This window comes from Empidonax traillii, unplaced genomic scaffold, assembly GCF_003031625.1.
Source record: "Empidonax traillii isolate 1590-97213 ecotype Southwest subspecies unplaced genomic scaffold, ASM303162v1 scaffold561:size787514, whole genome shotgun sequence".
Classification (NCBI taxonomy): Eukaryota; Metazoa; Chordata; class Aves; order Passeriformes; family Tyrannidae; genus Empidonax; species Empidonax traillii.
This window is the reverse complement of record NW_020955754.1, coordinates 29,293-40,154: the sequence shown is the minus strand read 5'-3', so window position 1 is coordinate 40,154 and position 10,862 is coordinate 29,293.

Below are 10,862 nucleotides of genomic sequence, written 5' to 3'. Positions count from 1 at the left end.
GGGGGAGATCGGGGGTTGTTCCCAACCGGGTCCACCCCACGGACCCCCCAGAACCCCCCACCCCCTGGGCTGCAGCGCCCCCAACGTCCCTCAGCCAATCAGAAAGCGGCCAGGCAGCTCTGACCAATCAAAGCGCAAGGCGCTGATGACTCATCAGTTGCCGGGAGGACGCGACGCAAAACGGGCCCCGATATTGCCCTCAACCAATCAGAGCGCGCCCCAAACCCCCCAAAACGGCCCCACCCGGCTGGTTTTGGGGTGTCAGCACCTGCCCGGCTCTGGAGATGGAGCGTGTGCGGGGAGCTGGGGCCGTACTGGTGGTACTGGTGGTGCTGGGAGCCCCCCCGGCTGCGAGCGAGGAGCTCTCGGGTGAGGTGGGGGGGCGGGACAGGGTGGACGGTGGGAAAGGGGAGAAAAGAGGGAGTAGAACTCCCAAAAGTGAGTGCGAGGGGGTTTGGAACCCCCGAAATTAGTGGGAGGGGGGTGGGAGCCCCAAATAGAGCCCAGGGGGGTCTGAGGATTGGGGTGGGAGAGGGGGAAAAGGGGTGTTGGGAGAGAAGGAAGAGGAGGCCCATGGGGGTTCCTCCGTGTCCCCCGTCACTTCAGCCCTGGAGCGGTTCCCTGGGACTCTGGGGGCAGGGACAGGGTGTTTGTCCCCAACCCCCCTGTCCATCCATGGGGGGCTGATGGGGTGGTTTCCCCCACCCAACAGCCGGTGCTGCGGGGGCCGTGGGGCAGAGGGGGGTGGGCAAAGGTCTGGGGTGGCCCCTGAGCTCCCAGCGTGCTGTGGGTGCTGTGGGCTGCTGGGATAAGGGGGACACCCCCTGATCTGTGTCCTGCACACACAGGGGTGTTCCAGGAGTTGTCCATGAGCGAGTGTCACTTCATCAATGGCACCGACTGTGTGAGGTTCGTGGAGAGATTCATTTACAACCAGCAGCAGTATGGCCACTTCGACAGTGATGTGGGGGTCTTAGTGGGGGACACCCTGTAGGAGATGAGCTGGAAGATGAAGGATTTTAAAAGGTGGAAGGAAACAGCATCTGGCAACATAGGCCAGACAGCATCAGACAGATAGACTGAGACTTTCATTTTATGTTCATATTCTTATTCTGTTAGGTTGTAAGTTTTCTCCCATAGGAGAAAGCAGACAGTTCCTGATTGGACAGTGTCCCAGGAGGGCATCTGCCCTTTCCAGTTAAGTACTTAAAAGTTATCTGAAGACTCATGTATCCCCCCCTTTCTCTCTCCCCTAATAACTGACCAATACCCTATCCAAGTTTTACATAACTTTTCCCTTTTTCCAGAACCTTCCTTATCTGCCCTATAAAAACCTTCCATTTTGTAAAATAAAGTTCAGATCAGCTCCTGCTGTGGCCTGATTCCAGCCACAGCTGCTGTCCTGTGTAATTTGTCTCCTGTCCTGTGTTATGAGCGCAGCCAGTCCCTCAGGGTGAGACAAACTGCGATCCTACTAGGCACTGCAAGAAGAACTGCACTGCCGTTGTATGAACCCTGTTGGTCTGGAATCTACCCTGAACCCCCAAACCATGACAGATGGCGCCCAACGTGGGACACTGAGTTGTAGTTTTTTCTTAAATTAAGAAGAATTCCTCAGTTCCATCCCGACATCAAGCGTGTTTAGAGAGAAAAACGATTCCAACGGTTCCACAGTGGCTTTGGGACAGTCAAGGGGGATGTCCCTACCTTCAGCAGAGGTGAGCAGCTGTGGCATTCCCATCCCCCACCTCCGTTTTCCACCCCCCTCCTTTTAAATTCCATCTGGCAATTAACAACTAGAAAATGGGACCCACTCTTAATGAACCAGAAAAAAAAATTATATGAAAATTCGTGCTTTAATTGAATTTTAGGGACACAGATTTGATAAAAAATCTCTAAAAGCTTTGGCACAGTGGCTTGAGATTCACAAAGCTTTCATCCCAGAACAGCCTAATTATGATGATTGGGATAAATTAGGTCGGCAGCTTTGAAAAACAAGCCGGCACAGAGATAGAACAGCAGCAGATGCTTTAGTTGCGTGGTGACTGGTTCTAATGGTTTTAGAAAAAAAAGTGACAGAAATCAGAGCCAGCAGCAGGGATGGGGGACAGGGACCCCCTGACTGTGCAGGTGCTGGTGCGGCACCAGACACGGGCCACCTGCATGCGTGGGTGCACCCCCCCGGGTGGGTGCCCGCTGAGGCTGGTGTACACATGGGACAGCCCCAAAAAGGGCCAAATTTGCCCCATTTGGAGGGCAGTGTGAGATCTGTCCATCCCCCCTGCCCGGGAGGTGTTTGGGATGGTGTGGGGGGAGCTGAGCCCTGGCAACTCGTGTCAACCAAGGCACAGAGGGATGTGTTGGTCACCAGTGGCACTGGTGGCAACACCCAGCACCAACCATCAGCACCCCAAAATGCAGGATGAACAGACAGGACATCCTGCCCCCCTTCCCAACACACCCCTGAGAGCCCTGGAGGCTCAGACCCCTTTTCAAAGTCCTATCTGAAGATGGAGGGGGCTGAGAAAACGGGGCTGTGCCCAGGCTGGGCATTGCCCCGGGGGCCAAAATACTGCCCCGAGGATGAGCAGCACCCTGGATCTGAGCATCACCCTGAGGTCGAGCAGAACCCCAGGGCCAAACACTGCCCTGAGGATGAGCAGCACCTCGAGGTCAAGAATCAACCCAAACTTAAACATCACTCCTGAGCTGAGCATCACCTGGAGGCTGAGCATCACCCCCAGGGCTGAGCATCACCCCAAGGTCGAGCATCACTCCCGAGCTGAACATCATCCTGGGCCTGAGTGTCACACTGGGGCCAAACCTCACCCCAAAGCACCACCCCAGCACCCCGAACCCAAGCACCCCCCAAAACCACACGACCCCCCAGGCCGAGCCCTATGCCCGTGGCCCAGCAACCGGGACTGGCTGCGCCGCCCAGCCTGGTCCCTGTTTATCTGTAGGACCAGCTGGGACTTTGCATATGCCGGATTTGTGGGTTCCCTTTGAAGCTCCGACTGCTGCTGGCCCCTTGCCGCTGCCTTGGCAGAGATAACGCAGTTCCCCACGGCCCGGAGCTAGAGGGATGTGGTCACCCTCCTTCCCCGGGGCTGAATCCAGCCGGGACATCCCCCAATCCCCCTCAAGCAGGCAGGGAGCAGCCCCTGGGGAGACAGGGAGGGTGATGCCACCTTTCTAATGAAAACTAATTGTGATTAATCCTGTCTCATTGTTTACCCGGGGCTGATTTAAGCACATTTCAGGCAAGACTGAGCAGTTGAACATTTCTAATGTATTTTTCTTTCTGCTTTAATGACCTCATTCCTGCCACCCCACTGCTGCTGCTGTGTCCCTGCTCTGGGAGGTGACTGGTAACTTTATCGGGTTCATCCAGAGAAAGGAGGACCTTCTGTGGCTGCTCTGGGGGGGTTGGGAAGGAGCTGAGCCCCCACCGAGCTCCGTGGGGACCCAACTTGGCCCGGTGCCAGCTGGGACATCGTCTTGTCCCCATGAGAGTCACTCAAGCATGGCTGTCACCTTCACCGTGCTCCCCTATCCAGCTGTTCCCCAAGGCCAAATCCAGCTGTTGCCAGCATTGCACAGCCCCTCGGGCGGCTCTGCCTGAGATCCCAGGGCTCTGCATTCCAGATGTGCCTGCCATGACCCTGTCGCAGCTGTCACCCCAGGGCCACCCATCCAACTGTTGCTTCCGTGCCCCCAAACCAGCTGTTCTCACTCTGTCACCCCATTTAGATGTGCTCCCAGGAGCCCAGTTTCTCCAGGTCCAGCAGTTCCCCCCCGCCCCCATTCAGTACATCCCCACACCCCAGTCCTTCCCCATGTCCCTCCCACCCTCTCACCAAGCCAGGGCTATTTTAACCTCCTTTCAGCTCTCTCCTGCTCTGGTTCCATCTCGAGTCAGTGACTTTCACAACCTCCTTTATTCCAGTCCGGAGACTTTCAGTTCTCCCTCCCTCCAGCGATGAACAGATGCCGGGGTGGGGTGGGGGGTGTGTGTGGCCCCAGAGGTGCCTGCCACCCCCCCTGCCTCAAACCCTGCTGAGGGACTTTTCCATGTGCTAGAGCTGCCCCCATCCTTGCTCCCCTCCCTCAGCTTTCCTCCTTTTTCCTCAGCAGGATAAAATCCTTAAGGTTTCCACATCCCACTGAGGAAGAGGAGCAGAGTGAAGGCTTTTGGGTGCAGGTTTCCCCCTGGGATCACAGTGTGGGGATGGGGAGATAAGGCATATCCCCCTTTCCAACCCCAAGTCACCCCACTGAGGTGACTTTTCCCTGTCCCCCCTCACTCCCACCCCGTACCTCAATTTCCCCAGTGACCCAACACACCAGCAACCCCCCTAGACCCAACCACCATCCCCAGCTCCCCCAAAACGGGCTGGCACAGATCCCACTGGCCCCCTGTATGGATCCCCCTTGGCAGAACGGCTCTTCCTGGGGAAAATCCTGTCCCGGCACCCTGGCAGTGATTGTGATTTTCCCCTCAAGCATGGTGTGATGGTTTTAGTCTAGGCCTTCCTGGTGACCAGTTTGTAACCAAAGAAGTGGCCATGTACCCAATATTCCATACGATTTTTACGTAAACCAGAGTATAAATAAGTTAGAGATTAGAGACCTCACTCTTTGCTCTTCTGGCGAGGTTCAGGAACAGTGGGTCCTTGCGTTGATCTCGCTTATCTAAGGCTGAGACCTGCAGCGACCGCTGACCTGATATGTGGGGGTTTGGAGAGTGCTGGCCATGTCTGCCAATCCTGCTTTTCTAAGGGGTGTGGTGAGATCTGTTTTGTTAGTTATTAGTATAGTTCTCGAGTTTGATCAAGTATACCTGTTCAGTGTCCCTTTTTGTCCCCTTTTGTCCCTTTTTCCCCTTTCCCTATCCCTTCAGGGGATGTTTGGATTCCCTTTTACTGTGTACATAGCATCTTAACTGTGTATAACTGTAATATATGTAAATATATATATATATTTATATAAGTAACTTGACTTTGAGTTCTTTATTTTTTTATAGTTTTTTTTCCTTTACCCTAAGGGAAAAAGGGAGAAGAGAAGGAGGCTGTTGCCATGACTTTCGGGCATTTGGCAGGAAACCAAGTCCGAACTATCACACATAGCTAACACCAGCCCTGCAGCCAAAGCCAAAGCATTTTCCACCCCTCCGGGGGTAGCTCAGGCAACACTCGCTGTAGAGACAAACCTGGGCTGGGGGATCCCCTCCCAGAGTCAGCAAAGAGATCACAAGAATTTTGCCCCAAATAATGGCACAAACTCCACTGTTGAACTCACCCTGGCATTTATTTCCCCCTTTCCATCAGCTATTTTCCACCTTTCAGCCCAGTCCTGGAGCTCTGAGGTTGTCTCTCCAAGAGGATAAACCCCATTGTAATAAATTGGTAGTAGTAGTTTAAATTTACTCATCAAATTAGTAGTAGTAACTTACTCATTAATAGTATGGCATGTTATAATCTTATAAACCTATATATGTTATTATAATCAATGTTCTGTTAAGGTTGGGAGACTGTAAATTGCAGAATAGTTCATTAATCTGTCAACATTGTAGGCCGATAGTCATGCAGCTTGCAGTTCTTAAGCTGGAAAGACAAATTATTGTGCTTTGCTGAATAAGTATTTTGTATCTTACTTTTCTAAAAAACTTATTGTCTCATAGCACACACATAAAGTAACGAAGAATGAGAATGATACAGAGAATCCAAGAGGGACATCTGGAGAGACACACCAGGCCTCAAGGACTAAAGAAAAGGAAGCACCTGGCAACTGAAACGGGCCTGCAGGGAAACCAACCAGAACCAGACCTGCAAACTCGGATCCAATAGGAGAATAACAAGTGACTATGGGAGGGGAACTGATAAGGGAATAAAAGTTACTGGTTTTGCTTACTACACTTGCATGCCGTGAGTGGAGCAAGGGCCTCCCCAGCTGCCCAGCGCGCTGTTTTGCTTATTTGCATTTTACATAAATCTTCAATAAATTTTATTACTATATTAGAGCCTAATTTCATTTACTTATAACACCAGGAACTGAGGTTCTGATCCCCAAAAAACCAACCAAATTCACGAAATTCAAGGACAATCAGAGTCAAAAAAGCCGCTTAACCCCTCCTCCCCCCCCCCCCCTTATTTATGCCATCATTACAGCCAGAGAGTAAAAATGATACACTCCCAGCTTTGAAGCAGAGCAAACAAACTGCCAGAAATAGTCAACAAAACCCAATTAAATGGTGAAAACCCTGCCCTTCCTCCCTTCCTAAGGACTGGAGTTAAGGTCAACTCTTTCCTTCCTTAATCTGAGATTTTTTTAAATTTTATTTTTTTATCTGGATAGAAGTTTTCCCTAGGCTACCAGTCAGTTGTTAAATGGCCTCTTTTGTCTTTAGCCCTTCCTTTCTCCTCAGGAAAATTGAAACAGTTTTTTTTAGCGATGGGATATTTGTCCCCCCCCTTCCCGGTGCCCAACGCCACAGGCCGGGGGATGCTCCTGTCTCCCCCGGGCAGAGGGAGACCCCCCGCACCAGGTGCTGCGGGAGCAGCGGCACCGGCTGCTTTGGGCATCAGCCTCTGGCTTGTTGAACGTTCCCGTCTGTCACTGGGAGCGCCCAGGACACCATCCAGGAGCAATTTGTGGTGGTGAAGTGCCAAGCTGGCACACCACGGGCGCCTGGTAGGCGTGGGGAGGCTCCACCAGCATTTCCCATGGCAGCAACTCGGCACAGGGGTAATTAGCAGTTTTAATTTCAGATCCTCATTAGGGGCTGGCACTCCCCGTTTTTGCGCTTCGTGCACTTAGTCGCTAAGTAACACATGGATATTTATACCCCGGCAGAGAACCGAGGCCAGCGCGATGCCGGATCAGCATCGCCGGGATGCTCCAGCTGGGGCCGGTCATCGCCATGACAGCGACATTTTGGACAAGTAACCCATCCTTGCAGGCCAACGAGCAGGGATGAGGGTCCAAAAGGCACCCCGAGGTTCTCAGCAGCGGGGCAGCACCCAAGGGTGGACACCCACAGGGATATGCGTGACACTGTCACCGCCCCGATGAAGCCACATCCTTGGCATGACCATGGAGGCCCGACTGTTCTGAGAGTCATTTCTTTAGGGAAGATGTTTTATCTTCCCTCTTCCCCCAACCTAATTAATTGTTTCAATTAAGGAAATGCCACCTCCATTCCCGACTGCCATTTGCCTGCAGGAACGTTGCTAATTATGGTGAGAGAAATGAGCCAGGGTTTGTTTGCAGGCAACTGGGAGGGGGGTTGTGAGTGGGGAAAGGGGGGCTAAAAATATATGGGAAAAAAGGAAAATAAATGAGCTCTAAGATGCAAATCCCCCTCCAGGCAGTGGAGAGAGTTTGAGGGTCCCATGTGATGGGAGAGGTGAGGGTTTGGTGCCTCCATCCGTCAGCTCTGCCCAGCAGTCGGTGGGTGCTAAGGAAGCCCCCCTTTGTTACCATGTCACCCAGCCAGAAACCAGCTTGGGAAGAGGAGGGTTGAACCCCCAAATTTGCCGCTGCACAGAGCTGGCACCACCGTCTCCCTTGCTGGCTTTGTCAGCAGTAGTCAGGAGCTCGCCCTGCACTCTGCTTTTTAACAGTTTTCATGAATTTTAATGGACAGTTGCTGCTGGATTTCTCCTCTTCCTGCTGCTTTGCTGCCCCCTGCGACCCTTCAGGTCGCCCTCCTCCTCCCCAGGGCAGCTCCAGGCTCACGGCATCCCCCGAGCTGCCCCAGAATCCTCCATGGTGTCCCCCAATCACCCCTTCAGCGGCGATCTCGCCCCACCTGCGTTGGGTGTTCCGGTGGGGCTGCCAGAATGAGGGGACCACAGCTCTGTCCAGGGGGGCACCTCGGCGGCTTTCCCGAAATTCCAGGAATACAAAAGCTCCAGAGATGCCACTTCAGAACCATCAGTCTTTATTAGCGGCTGGCTAAGACCTCCCTGAGAGACTATGACAGAGGGAAGCAAATTAATCACTGTCATGCAGCAAAGTGCGGGAGGGCACTTCTCTCCTGACCATTCCCACCCACCCAGTGCGGCCTCTTCCCAGTGGCTGCGGTGTCCTCGGGCTCTCCCTCATGGTAACAGTGTCCCTCCTGGTGTCCTCTGGCCCTCTGATGGTGTTTCTGCTGGCTCTGTGTGACAGCAACTGCCCTGGGCCTGAAGGTTTGTCCCCAATGCTCCCTCCGGGTTCTCCTAGTCCCTCCTGGTACTGTGGTGATGTCCCTCCTGGATCTCCAACCATGTCCCTGCTGATCCTGTGATTTGTCCCTCCTGGATCTCCAGCCACGTCCCTCCTGCCCCCAGCAGTGATGCCCCCCTGGCCCTTCCCATCCCCTGGTGATGGTCCCTCCTGCTCCATGCAACAATATCTATCCCTCCTGATCTTGCAGCCATGGCTCTTCTGGCCTTGTGGTGATGCTCCTCCTGGGCCTTCAGCCATGTGCCTCCTGGATCCCACATCTCTCCTGGCTCCAAGCAGTGATGCCCCCTCTGATGTCTCTTCTCCTCCCTCTTGGTCCCATGCAATAACAGCCCTCCCAGTCCCTTCTGATCCATGATGACATCCCCCCTCATAGCCCCTCTCCAGAGCCCACAACCATTCTGTTCTTAGGAAGGGGGGTGGATCCTGCCCTTTTCCCAGTGGAGCTGGGGTGTTGTGGGGTTTGGGTCTGCAAGAGAAAGGCCACAGGGCCAGGGCCCCCCTGCCCAGGTGCAGGGACACCGGGACTGGATTGTCACCGGGGTGGTGGCACCCCATGAGCACCCACTGCGGTCCTGCAGTGGGAGGATAACGAGGAGGTGCAGATCCAGACCCAGGGGCTGCCAAAACCCCAACACTCCTCACTGTGGCTTCATCCCAGCTCCCAGCAGCTTTCCCAATAGTTCCATTCCCAGCTCCTTTGGACACAAAGTGTCACTTCGAAACGACTTTGGTGGTTGTCAACAGGATTGAAATAATGTTTTCTGGGGAAGATTTTGCTTTGTGTTTTTAAAAATACTGCTTAGACATTGCTCACTGCTGTCGATCCCTCCTCTGCCAACGCCAGATTCCTGGAGATTTTAGAGCTGATCCCATCTGGGTCCAAAATTTCCCCTGTTCTGGGAGAAATTTCCCAGCTCCAGCCCCCATCCCAAGAGTTGGTGTTGGACCTGGGTGAGTTTTGGGAAAGACAGAAACAAGGTTGAGCTGCCAGTGGCTCTGCTTGGCTCCCTGGGCTGGGAAAAACCTGTTCCAGGAAGACTGTGTAGGCGAGGAGGGGAAGAAGCACGGATGATGTCCAGGGGGATTTGGGATATTGGTGGGTTTTTTGGGGATAATTGGCCATCAACCAGTGCTGGGTGCTCAGCTGGAGGGATGTTGAGCCACAGGGACGCTGATTTCAGGGGGATGCTCAGCCTGAAAGAGGCTCAGGCCCTTGGCTGAGGGGTGCTTGGCCAGGGGAGGATGCTCTGGCAAAGGGATGCTCAGCTGGAGGGATGCTCTGTCACAGGGTTGCTTGACTTGGTCAGCCAGAGGGATGCCTGGATGGGGGGATGGTTGTCCAGGGGGATGTTCAGCTGGAGGGATGCTTGTCTGGGGGGATGCTTGGCTTGTAGGATGATTCCCCAGGGGGATGCTCTGCCTGGCAGAGGGATGCTCTGGCAGAGAGATGCTCAGCCAGAGGAATGCTGCCTTTGGGGGTGCTCAGCTGGGGGTATCTGCGCCCAAGGTGAAACCCTGGCAGGAAGGTGCAGCATTGTTGGGGTGTCCTGTGAAGGGCCAGGAATGGGGCTTGGATGATACCCGTGGCTCCCTTCTACCTCAGGATATTCTGTGACTCCAGGATTATTTATGCTGCCAACACCTGCCTTTCTACTGAGATGGACAATGAACAGAACATTGGAAAAATAAGAATTTTTTTATTACCAAGTTGTGTTGTCTTCTCAGTCTTCTCAGTCCACCTCCGTCATCCATTTCTTTTCTCTCTTCGTCAGCCTCTTCAGGCCCATCTCTGTCGTCCTCTTCTTGTCTATCTCCATTCTCCATTCCTTGTCTGTCTCTATCATCTTCTCCTTGTCCATCATCATGATCCTTTTGTAAAATTCGTCTGTCTTCTCCTTGTCCATGTCCACTGTCCTTTTCTTGTCTGTCTCTATCATCTTCTCCTTGTCCATCTCTGTCATCCTCTCCATGTCAATCTCCTCTGTCTTCTCCTTGTCCGTCTCCATAATCCACTCCTGGTCTTTCTCCATTGTCCTGTCCTGCAAAGAGAGCGAGAGATCCAGTGAGCTGCTCCCTGCTGGGAGATCATCAGTCCTGGTTCCAGGGTTGATCCATCTGAAACGATGTTAATCTGGGCTTCTGTGTCAATTAAGCTTTTGCTGAAGGGATGTCTACTTGGCCTCCTGCACATGCTCAGCTCAAGGCCCTGGGTGGCCTGAGATTGAGCTTCCCCTGCTCCGTGTCCACCTCTGTTATCATTCCCATGTACAACTCGTCCTCTATTTTTACATATTCATCATGTCCTAATTGTCTGTCTCTGTTGTCCTATCCATGTGCACCTCCACTGTCCTCTTTTTGTCCATATCCTCCATCCAGTCCTCATACATCTAATATCCACTCCATGTCGGTCTCCATTGTGCTGTCATGAAACGAGAGAGAGAGATCCAGTGAGTTGCTCCCTGCTGGGAGATCATCATCCCTGATTCCAGGGTTGATCCAGATGATGGGATGGTAATCCTGCTTTCTTGTTGATCTACCAGCTCAGCTATTTCTGATGAGATGTCCACTTAACCTCCTGCACATGCTCAGCTGTAGGCCCCGGATGGGCTGGGATTGGGGTTCTCCAG